Raw genomic sequence first — 12599 nt, forward strand, 5'->3', positions numbered from 1 at the left:
GACAGGGTGCCATCCAAAGGCAACCTATTTTATTCACTGACTCCAATCCGAGCCCTCGTCCTGTGGGCTGGAGCAAATGCTATAGTAAGACCAGGGATGCTGAAGGAAGAGAAGATGCAGCTTCTGAGTGCTAGAAAACAGGGCGATCCAGATGTGTGAGAGGAGCCAAATGGACACAGCTGAATCTCCTGGAGGAGGTGACTCACAAATAGGCAAGAAACTTCCAGCTTCATGAAGTCAGAGGCTGGGGAGCGGGAAGGGGCTTCCTCTCAGCATGGAGCTTACAGCAGAACAAACACTGTGGTGGAAGGAAAATGAGATCCCAGCCTCGCCTGCTCACAAATCACCCGGGCCTTCATGTTGGCTCTTTACACGCGTGCTGAATATTGTCTGTAGCCTCCTTGCTACCATTTTGGTAAGTAAATAATCTCTTTCTGCTAAGTTTCCTAGTTAGTGTAGAATCCCTTAACTTGGTAAGAATACTGGAACACATAGAAATCCTCTCATTATTAACCAAAGTGACTTACTGCAGTACATAGACCCTAAATGTTCATGGAATGAAGTGGCAATTAGCAGACATCTGTTGGAGGCCTAAATAAATGGAAAAGTTGCTCACACCAAAGTCCTGGTCACCACAGCCATTTGACCTTGAGGAAGATTCATTTCTGTTGTTATCCAAGAGTTACATTCATGAAATAAATTCTGAAATGAGCCTAAGTGGAAACTGCTCAAAAACATCACCAACCTTAAACAAGAATTCTGTCTGCCCCCCTTACTGCTCACAGAGACATCTGAACTTTCCTCCCAGGGTAGCCTTATCAGTTATCCCAATTATCAGCCCCAGCTCTGGCCCAACCCTGTAGAGATGTACTTCAGAGCCTAGGAGTTATAGAGGCAGAAAGCTACAGACTCCGGCCTCCCGGACAGAATCAGGTCCCTTTGCCACCTGGTCTCCATGAAGCTGACACCTTTTCTTGTGATTTAGGAAGGGCATGGGTGTTATGTGATAGTATTGTTGCAGAGATGTGAATGTCTGCTCATCTCAGATAGGGAACCAACAAGGGACCAAAGAAACAATACCACCAAAGTTCAACGTGGGGCACCAGTGAGTTGCCTGGAGTTGATTACAGGAGTGTGGGTGAGGGATAACTTACAAAACATGGATGATTCAAAGTCAACCATGTCCACAAAAGCCCAGGGCAGAATAAGTGAGAACTAACAGAGCTGGAACTCTGGAGCTTTCTGCAAGGTTTAGGGGAACTTGGCAGGTCAAAGTCTCTTCTCTTCAAGCTAGGGAGGGACAGTCTTGTAAATCTGTAAGGGACTGCCTGACAGTTTTTTACTTCCTGAGTATGAATGAACATCCCTTTACAACATCCTGAATCCTCCCAGGTGGACTGTTTCAATTCAGAGGACATCATTGCCCAATAATAAGAAAGTCTTGCATTGCTTCTTTATGAGGCCACCCTCAACTATGAAAGGCTTCGCTGTTTCTGCTGTAGAAATGAAGGATGCCAAGAAGAAAGGCCCAGCACACACGAGATTCACAGCATGGATCATAATCATGCCCTACAGCAAATATATATTGGGGGTGGGGGGGTGGGCATGGTGAAGACACCGGTTATTTTGGCACATAGTTCCTTTATTGTTCTGACTTATTCCCAAGCACAGACATTAGCTTGGACCTGACCTTTTGATTATAGCAATAATTACTCATATACATATGAATGAATTTCTAAAATACTTTTCTTAGGGGATTTTATTTTCTTCTTTCTTTGATTTACAACTGACAAGCAAGAGGGAAGAACTTGAGGGGAAACACTTAAAGCTTTATATATGCTATTTAAGCAGGAACAACTGTCAGAGAATTTTTACAGTGATCCATAGAATAAACCAGTGTTGTGTGACATAAGGAACCATACGCTGCACGGGGCACTGCAAATCTTTCTTTGGTTCAGGGGGAAGAGGACTGAGCAGAAAGCAAAAGAAAACTGTTCAGATTCAAGGTTCCTAACTCATAGCTCAGAAGGAAAAGCAAAAGCCCGTGGAGTGAAGGAGAAAACTCTAGACAGTTCAGACTTCCTCTGGTAAATAGAAACCTTAGTTCTCTCCTCCACACACGTGGAGACAAGAAGCCTAGGAAACCTCCCCTTCAGCATGGTGCTACATGTATCAGGAATTAGAGTTCAAACAGCTGTCTGCAGGTGGTTATGGGAACGGCCATGGAGACTTAGGAAGAACCACCAAAAATCTCCTTATTCACGGCCTGAAGGAAAGTACACTAGTGCAGTCACGGTGGAAATCAGTGTCGGGGTTCCTCAGAAAACTGTAAACAGAACTTCCCAAAGACACAGCTGTACCATTGCTGGGCACCTGAAGGACCCTAAGTTAACATACCACAGAGATATTTGCATAATCATGCATATAGTTGCTCTATTCATAATAAGTAGGAAATAGAACCAGCCTAGATGTCAATCATCCAAAGAATGGATAAAGAAATGGTCTGTGTACACAGGGGAGTCTTTGTGGAGGTTTGAATAAGAATGGCCCCCATAGGCTCATCTATTTGTATTATTAGTCGTCATGGAGTGGTATGACATGAGAAAGATTAGGAGGTGTGGCCTTGTTGGAGTAGGTGTGGCCTTGTTGGAGGAAGTGTGTCATTGTGGGGGTGGGTTTTGAGGTCTCCTATATTCAAGTACCCCCACTGAGACAGACCACTTCCTGTTGCCTGCAAGAAGTAGGACTCTCAGCTACTTCTCCAGCACTATGTCTACCTGCTTACCACCACCATGTTCCATCATGATGACAAAGGACTGGACCCTCTAAAATTGTAAGCGAGCCACCCACTCTAAATATTTTCCTTTATAAGAGTTGCCAAACTAATGGTGTCTTTCAACAATAATAGAAACCCTAACTAAGACAGCTATGGGGTCATAGTGTCTCTTCGCAGCTATAGAACACTGACTAAGACAGATTTCAAGAAAGTGAATATAAGCAATAAGTAAATATTATATTGATCTTACCCCCAAAGGTCGTGAGGTAATTAAACAAACATTAAAATGGGATTTTAAGCAAGAAGGAAATGCTCTTGACTTACATCGTATAGAAGACAGGCAATTTTCCCCAGTGACTCAAAAAGACAGTTTACATGAAAAGCCTCCTTGGTCTAGTCCTGTAGCATCAGAATGAACCTTGGCGTGGTCTATGAAGTGATTGCAGTATAGCTTAGATTCACCAATCAAATCTTCAGTTACAAAATATGTTCAGACCATGGCACAATTCAACCTAACTTTTCCACTAACTTTATTCTCAACAGAAATGGGGGGAAATGGTTTCACCCAGAGACAAGCCTTTATCCTTCAGTCTGCCAATTCAATGCTGGCCTTTTCTAGAATCATTTGCTATATAGACACAAGGAAAAACCTAATCAGCTATCTGGGGGTCTTCTGGGCCAGATGAATTATCACACAAAGTCAACTAATCTAACATTATCCAGTTTACTAGAGTCTGAATTGTGCAGAGGGTTGGTTACTGACTCCCTTTGCCTGATGCTGAGGTGAGACAAGATTTCACCCTGCCCCTGGCTCTCAGATCTTCAGGCTGTGGCTCAGTCTATGCCACTGACTCTCAGCCTTCCTGAGTGTCCAACTAACAGGTAGAAAACCCTAGGACTTCTCGGTATCCATAATCTTGTGAGCTAATGTCTTTATCATTTCCAATTCTGTTCTATAAGATGTTTCACATATGCCCTGTTGTTTCTACGTCTCTAAAGAATCTCTCAGGCAGAACAAAGCAGTTTATTTAATGTTAACGTTTCTTGTTAATAAGGAGTAAAAGTATGAAGAGTAAAATGAAGTATAAATAGAGTAAAAATCACAAAGGACATCAGTTGTAGCTTCCAGAAATCAAAGGCTTGTGATACAGTGCAAATAAACAAGGATTGCTGAGACGGGAAGCATAGGAAATAGCTAAGAACACTCCACGTAGTTTGGGCTATGCACATAACCCTCTTCTAATGGTGCACTTGGACATTTAAGACCCTGACCTGTGCATACTACGCACACACAGAGCTCCTAGCATTCCTGTTAGCAGCCTAGGACCCTCACAGGCATGGAACTGCACATATACCTGCTTTAAGGAATGAAAAGAGCTTACTCTCCCTAGAAACCCCTTGATTATACCCCCATTTCTATGCCAATACATTCCAGAGCACACCCAGAAATGGCAGGCAATGTGCCAATCCAATCTAGGAATGGTTTGGGGTTCATGCAAAATAAAGCAAAGTGTGTTCCCAAAGTAAACTTTTGTGGAGACTCTCATTTATGATGTTAATACCATGCATAACTGGATGGCATATGGCTACAGTCAGATGAATTCTAGGAAGAACGTGTGCGTAGAGAAATAGTTACATAACATCTCTCGGTCAAACAGAGGAGCACTCAAACTGTGTACTTGCCCATCAGACTACTCCTTCGCATGAACCCCGTTAAAGAAAACCCCAAACCATTCTCAGGGCTTTGGAGCACACTCATTCATGTGGCCCACTGTCAATCTTGACAGCACAGTTATTTCTGGTCTATGTCAACCCTATGCTACGATAAAGTATTGTGCTGCTTCGCAATCTGTATGAGCCTTTATTTCAACTCTTTAAATACGAAGCCACGAACATGGATACCTCGCAAGCAGCCCCCAAACACTGGTAGCATTACCACAAGTAATTTCAAACTACGATTTGGAAGAAGGTATTCATTTATTTCCAGTGGTTTTAGGGTTAATTATATAGTGGGTTCTACTAATTAAATAATTATATAACAAGCTCTCATTTCTTTGAACTGCTGATCATGTTTAACCAGAATCCAGCATACAAGTTAGAATCACTAGAACTTCGCTAATAATTGTTTTTCATATTTTTTATTTTACCATTATTGTTTAATGCTTTTATTTTTTTATTATTTTAAATTTTACTTATTTTAATCTTATTTTTATTGGGCTTAGATAATAAATTTATAGCCTAAGATGCAGAGTCTTGTGTTGCCCATACTCCAGAGTTCATAACCAAGTCCCACTTGTCTAACATGGAGACATTTCCCTCTGAATTTATACATTCCTTTCTTGAGGAAGGAGAAAGGCACAGAAGACTCAGGAAGTAGCCAAAAGTTACAAGACTGTACTCCTTTTAGACAGGAAGCTGGGTAATTCTCTGTGCCCAGCTGCAGAAATAAAACTTAACCGAATATTCTTACATATACCCCTTTAGGAGCCTGAACACAGGCCCACAAGAGAGGCATCGGTGACTAAGAGAACCTACACATACCAAGTCAAGCTAGATCGCTCACCAGATTAATGCTTTAATTCATATATTGACAGATAGATCTGCTTTCCCCATGTCTCTCTTGCCGCCCTGTGCTCCCCTAAGGCAGCAGTTCTGAACATGTGGGTCACAACCCCTACAGGGGTCATGTATCAGATACCCTGCATATCAGATATTTACATTAGGAGTTGTAACAGTAGCAAAATCACAGTTACAAAGTAGCAATGAAATTATTTTATGGTTGGGGCTCAGCACAACTGGGGGATCTGTGTTACAGGGTCACAGCGTTAGGAAGGTTGAGAACCGCTGCTAAAGGTTCCCTATATTTTAGACATTAATCCTTTGTCAGGTTTTTATCTCTCAAATAACCTATCCCAATCTACTCCATGGTAGCTTATTCACTGATACTGCTAGCCACTGAATGGAATGGAAAGTCTCCGGTAATCAAATTCATTACTTTATATTCTGTCTTATACTTTGGCGTCTCAGTAACTCTTCAACAATTCAAATCATAGAGATGTTTTCTGATATATTTTTATTCTTTTGAAGGTTTGGATTTTTGTAGTCAAAACCGCGTGCTTATGAAGTAACTAACATTTGTTTCTCTTCCCTCCCTATGTTCTGGCTTGTTTTCCCAATATCATTTCACAAAAAAATTAACACTTTATTTCAGGGTGATTGTGATTAAGCCCATTTCTGTGTAGTGTTGGGATCCCATACAAACATGGGCTTGGTTCTGAGTACTCAATTCTACTCCATTTCTGTGACTTTGTATTTCAAGCATGGTCCCAATCTTTGACTGACATTTTTCTCAGATAAATTGCACCATGATTTTCCTTGTTGTTGTTGTTGTTGCTGGATTGAGTTCCTAACATTTAATGCTTTCACATCTATATTCACGACAGTCTTATAGTGTCTACAGTGTCTTTTTTGTGTGTGACAGGGTTTCTCTGTGCAGTTTTGGTACCTGTCCTGGAACTAGTTCTTGTAAACTAGTCTGGCCTCGAACTCACAGAGATCCACCTGCCTCTGCCTCCCAATATAGTGTCTTTTTAAACTGTCATAGTTCCGATCATCATAATTCTGATCACCTCCCTAATCCACTAGCCGATGAAACACAGACTGTGAAGCGAGCATGAGATCTGGTGGTCCTGAGGAAGTGGCTCCCAACCCACACCTCAAGAGATGAATCAGGATTAGTCTAATCCTATCGTAGGCACTATACCCTCTTCTACCAATGCTTCTTCCGGGAATCTCTGTGTGACCCAGTTCTAACCAAAAGAAGACAACCAGGCTCAGAAGCCGAATGTTCTCTTCCTTAGGGTATAAATGATCTCAGGAAGTTACAAAAAAGAAAAAGAAAAGAAGCCGGTATCTATTTTTTCTTTCCTTAGACCAAATTGGGCTTATTCTAGGAATGCAAGGCTGATTTAACATTTGAAAATCAATGTAATTGACTATGCAAAAAGATTAAATTAGAAAAATCATATGATCATTTTAGTAGATTCAAGAAAATGATTTTATTAAATTAAGCGTTTACTCATGATAAAAATTACTGTAATACTAGGAATAGAGAGGACAGCTTGTTGTGTTTTAAGATGTCTGTGAGTCCTGAAATTATGACTGATGGAATGATACTGAAAGTTCTTATTCTCACAACAGAGGACGCTCCGCTGCTGGTCACGACAGCCCTGGTAAGGACAAAATGGAAACAAAGAGTTTGAAAGAAAAAAATCATAAAACATCTATCTGGCAGCAGTAAGCAAATAAAATTAAAGTTTTCAAAATTTAAGAAATATTTTAAAACATGAGGGCTGACGATATAACCCTGTTGTGCTTACATAGTGTGCGTGAAGTCCCAGCGCCACAGAAATGGGGCAGGGTTTGTTTTCATTTTTCTTTTGGTCGCTGAAACTGACGAATTCTTCACACGCTTATTTTCCATTTTTCTTTGGGAATATATCTATGTATGGTTTTCCCCATGGTGTGAAATGAATTGTGTGTCTTTCCACTGGTAGCTTTGAGAATTCTCCATATATGCTAGATACTACTAACTTGTCTGTATTTGTTTTCCCAGTCCCACGGCAGATACGTGTGTTTTTCCTGCTCTGTAACCTGTCCCACTTTGGATACTTACGTTTTTCTGCCTGGATGCTGTCCTATACCAGAGCTGTGTGTTTCTTGCCGCTCCGTAGCCTGCCTTCTTCTCTGAGCCTCTCACAGAGCAGAGGTGTTTTATACTGATAAATCCCAAAGCATCCACTCCTCCTTGTATGCAGTGTGCCCAGGTGAAAAGTCTAAACTGCTTGCTTACTCCCAGATCCTAAACATTTATTCACATTTTCTTCTAAAAGTTTTATAGTTTTATGTTTTACATTGAACCCTGAGATTCGTTTTATTTTTTATGAGGTGCGAGTGTTAGGCTAAGGGGTTTTGTGGTTTTATTTCAGTCCGTACATGCTGAGTGTTCCTGAACCGTTCGCTGAAAACGCTGCATTAGTTAACTGCCTCGGACTTGGTGTCCAGACGCAGTTGAACATTGATACGTCAGTGTATTTCTCAGTCCTCCGCTTGTTCGCAAGTTTGTTCCGAATGAAGAAATGCCACATGGCGTGGAGTAATGGGACGATATCACTCTCCAATGGATGAAATTACTCCAACTTTGTTATCGTCTTTCCAAAATTTCTCTAACTACCATAGATCCTTCTCTTTTACACAGAAATTTTAGGATTATCTTGTCTGGAACTGCAAATGATACATTCCTGAATGTGTTTAATAGCGCTTACATTAAACCTGTTCATCAAGTCAAAGAGAATTGTTGTCTTCACAACATTTTTAAGACTTAGAATTCTGGCACGCACATTCCCACATATGAAGTCCTTTCTTTTTGAGAATCTCCATCGAGTACTTTCCCTGGTATAAAATTTCTTAGATCTACACTGAAGTATTTCATCTTTTAAGCAATTACAAACTTTATTACAAGTGTCCGTGTTCGATAGTTTATGAAAATAGAATTCATTTTTTGCGTGTGTATTTATCACGTATCCCGTGGCCTTGCTGAACTCAGCTGAGTTCCAAACTTGTTTTCTGTTTTGGTGTGTTTTATTTTTTGTGGATTCAGTGAGAGTTTCTGCATAGACAATTAGGTCCCCAGCAACTAGGAGCAATCTGGTGTCTTCTGCTCCCATCTGCAGGCCTTTTGTCTCCTGGGGTTGCTTCACTTGGGTGGCAGAAACTTCTGTGCTCTTACATGACCCTGAGAGCAGGCACCTTTCCTTATTTCTGATTTTGATAAGACAGCATGATTTCACCAGGATGTATAGTGCCTGCGGCAAAGCTTGAGTACATGCTCATCTGATTTTGATAAGGCAGCATGATTGCTCATCAAGTTGAGAATGCTATTGCGTTTCTATTTTTCTGAGTTTTAATCATAAAAAATTTACTTTATGAAATGTTTTATGCATTGATTGTTATAATCCTGTGATTTTTTTTTTAATCTGACAAAACGCTACATTGCAGATTTTGCTTCCAAATACTAAGCTAGCTTCGCTCCTAAAATGCAGGTTAGGTGTTATGAGATATAATGTCTTTTATACATTGCTATATTATAATTGCTAATATTTTGTTGAGTATTTTCACATCTATATTTATGAGGGAAATTATCATGTGGCCTTTCTTTTTTATTGCCTTTGGTTTTGTAGCTTCATAAGATGAACTGGGACATGTTTCCACTTCTGCTGTTTTCTGTAGAAGATTATGTAGAATCCATTTTAATTATTTTCTAAATGTTTGGTAAAGTCACCAGTGAAAACATCTGGCCTTAGTGATTTGTTGGAGGGGAACAATTATGAATTCAATTTCCTTAATAGTTTCAGAACTGCCGAAATCATTTGTTTCACATTGGGAGAGTCACGGCCACCAAAGAAGTATTTCATGTCATCAATTTTGTCCAATTTGCACCAAGTTCTTCTTTTTTTTTTTAAATTTATTTATTTATTAAGGATTTCTGCCTCGTCCCCACAACCGCTTCCCATTTCCCTCCCCCTCCCCCGATCAAGTCCCCCTCCCTCATCTGCTCGAAGAGCAATCAGGGTTCCCTGACCTGTGGGAAGCCCAAGGACTGCCCACCTCTATCCAGGTCTCGTAAGGTGAGCATCCAAACTGCCTAGGCTCCCACAAAGCCAGTACGTGCAGTAGGATCAAAAACCCACTGCAATTGTTCTTGAATTCTCAGTATTCCTCATTGTCCGCTATGTTCAGCTAGTCCGGATTTATCCCATGCTTTTTCAGACCTAGGCCAGCTGGCCTTGGGGCAAGTTCTTCTTAAGATGCCCTTTGTCATCTTTTTAATGTCTGTAGAGTTGGTAGTGACATCTACCCGTTTTTCTCTTCCCAATTATGAGTATGTGTCTACTGAAATGTTTTCTTTATCAATGTGGTGGTTAGTTTTATATGTCAACATGGCTGACCCACAAAGTCCCCAGACTGGGTAAAATGTTATTCTGGATGTTTCTAGTAGGGATGTTTTGGGGTAGGAGTAGCATTTAAATTACTGGGCTTTAAGAACATGAGATTGCAACTTAAAAGGGGCAAACTCTTCAACCAAAGGCCAAAGAGAAGAAAAGATGACCACTGGGAGCCTGGGGAATTCGGCAAGTGGGCAGCCCTCACACCTGAGCTCCAGCAGCTGACTCTTCCCCAGTTCCCAGCCTTCCAGCCTACTTGCAGATTTTCCAATCATTGTTTTCTGTAATTGTGTAAGCCAATCCTTTTAAATCAATGACTTCATTTCCCTGCCTTAATATACATTGCAGCGGTTCTGTTTCTCTGGAGACCCTCACTAAAACAGTCAGCCTTGCTAAAAGTGTGTCATTTTATTGATCTTTCCAAAGAAGGAAGTCTTCGTTTCATTGATTTTTCTCCTTTATTTTTCTGTTTGCAGTACCATTGATTTCTAGTCAGAGCTGCACCCTTCCTTCTTACTCGGGGTTGATTTCTCTCTTCTTTATCTTGCTTTTCATATAAAAGCTTAGGCACCTAACGTGACAGTTGGATTAGTGTGATCAGTTTCACAGTGACTTAGCTGTGGACCCAAATTTTGATACGTTGTATCTTTGCCCGGATCCAGGGCCTGGAAGCTGACAGTGACAGAATGAAGAGAAGACAAACACAGAGACACAGAGAACTGGGATTAGGTAGTCTGGGCTTTCAGATGGAGAAATCACAGCAAACGGGACGTCCAGTTGTTTATTATATGCAGTTGAACTGAGCCACGGAGTTACCACATATAGTTGAACAAGGAGGCAGGATTATTACATACAGGTAAACAAAAGACGGGGTTGATGGTGCAGCTGATCTAAGCAGACAAGTTTAGCTGATCTCAGTAGAAGTGGCCTCTGTAAGGGAGCAGCCTTCAAGCTGTAACTATCCAGGGGGAGAAAAACATGGTGGACATTTGTATACACGTTGTCAATATCCACACCTGAACCAGAAGGAAAGGCTTTGCCATTTCTGTCTGAGCCTCATTCCTGGCCAGAAGGCTTTGCCGTTCCTTTGTGAGTCTGAGACTCTGAGATCCCTGCCATGCCACGCCCATGTCCACATCACACACAGACTGGAGACTTCGCTCATTCGGGGCTTCCTCATCCCCTCTCATATTGCTTTTCTTTTCATTCATCTCTGTGTGCACTTTGACTTCCTTGGGACTGCTCCCTTGGGACAAGGCTTATTTAGAAAACCTTCAGCTTTTAAGGGCTTGGAAGTATTTTCTTTGTGACAAACTTATCTACACTTTGAATCCATTGAGCTCGGAGAACACAGCCTGGAAAATTTCAGTTCTTTCAATCTATTGAAGTCCATGTTTTATAGCCCAGGGTATGGCATGTGTGATATATGTTCTACCAATATTTGAAAAACTTACATATTCTGCTGTTGTTAGGCAAAGGTTCTCAGAATATTGGCCAAATAGTGTTATTTTCATAGTCTTGTTTTAGTTCTTCTACAGAGAGAGAGAGAGAGAGAGAGAGAGAGAGAGAGAGAACTATTTCACCAGTTCAGGTGATATACAGAGAAACCTCACCCCAGTTTGCCTTCCTCCACATACACAATGGTTGCCTGGGTTGTGTTGTAATTTGTTCTGTACCCTCTACCAATCACACCTGAAAAAACAAAGAAGGCAGCCTCTCATGCACAGCCATGTTCTCTTGCTCTGACTGAGGCTCCTGGGTTCCTGGTGTGACTGTCTTCTTTCTTGGCTCATTTCAGACAGGCGAATCTCTGTGAGTTCAAGGCCAGCCTGGTCTACAGAGCGAGTTCCAGGACAGGCCCCAAAGCTACAGAGAAACCCTGTCTCGAAACCCCCAAAAAAAAGTTGATCTGAAAATTTTGAGGGCTTTAATTCCACTGACCACTGAACCTCACCTGTGGCTAACTATTTCTGTGTCTGTCTCTATTTTGAAAGATCTAATCTCCTCTTTCCAAGACAATCTAGAATCTAAAACTCAATGTTCCTAGTTTGTGTGCCTTTTATACACAGTTTCCTCTCAAGACTGTGGAAATACATTAGGACTGATGCTCTTATGTCAATTACAAATTATAAATTGCCACAAATTATTGAGAAATGTCTATGCTAAAGGTAACTTGGTCTCTCCATGCTGGTGAATCCAGGATATGCCACCTTGAAGATTTACTTTTGCCCTCTCTGCTCTTCAATCTCCCATCTCCCATGGTCTATCTAATGTAGCCCTCAGGACCAGACCGTCTCCATGGGGAGAGTAACACCCTTCTCTTGGTAAGCCACACAACTACCCGTGACTTTTCCTCTGACTTTCAACATCCTATTCACTTCCAATCCAGGTCTCTACTGGCTTCCTTTCAGTGTTTTTTAAAGATCACTTATGCATTAAATTAGATACATTATTCATTTTCCAACATATTTTGTAGTAGCATTGTTTTCACTGTTTTTAGATAGTTGAAATACTAGCCAGCTATTACTGGCTTTATTAGGTTGCTAAATTTTCTGAAATTATTTTGCTTAGAATTTATCATTCTGATCCTAGTTTATAAGTAAAATAGGCTCATAATTTTTCTTATACTTTCCATTTGGCTTTGTAATCAGGGTAACAAACTAGGCGGTTCTCATATTTCTCTGTTTTCTGAAACAAGCTACATAATACAGAGGTTTTCCATTGCTCGAATTTTAGGTAAAATGCTAATATCAAATATTCTGGATCGGGGGAAGGGAGAGTCTTTGAACTTCAGGATTTTTCTCTAAACACCACTTTGG

This window comes from Microtus oregoni, unplaced genomic scaffold (genome assembly GCF_018167655.1).
Source record: "Microtus oregoni isolate MIOR12 unplaced genomic scaffold, Mior012 000011F_ref0000422, whole genome shotgun sequence".
Lineage (NCBI taxonomy): Eukaryota > Metazoa > Chordata > Mammalia > Rodentia > Cricetidae > Microtus > Microtus oregoni.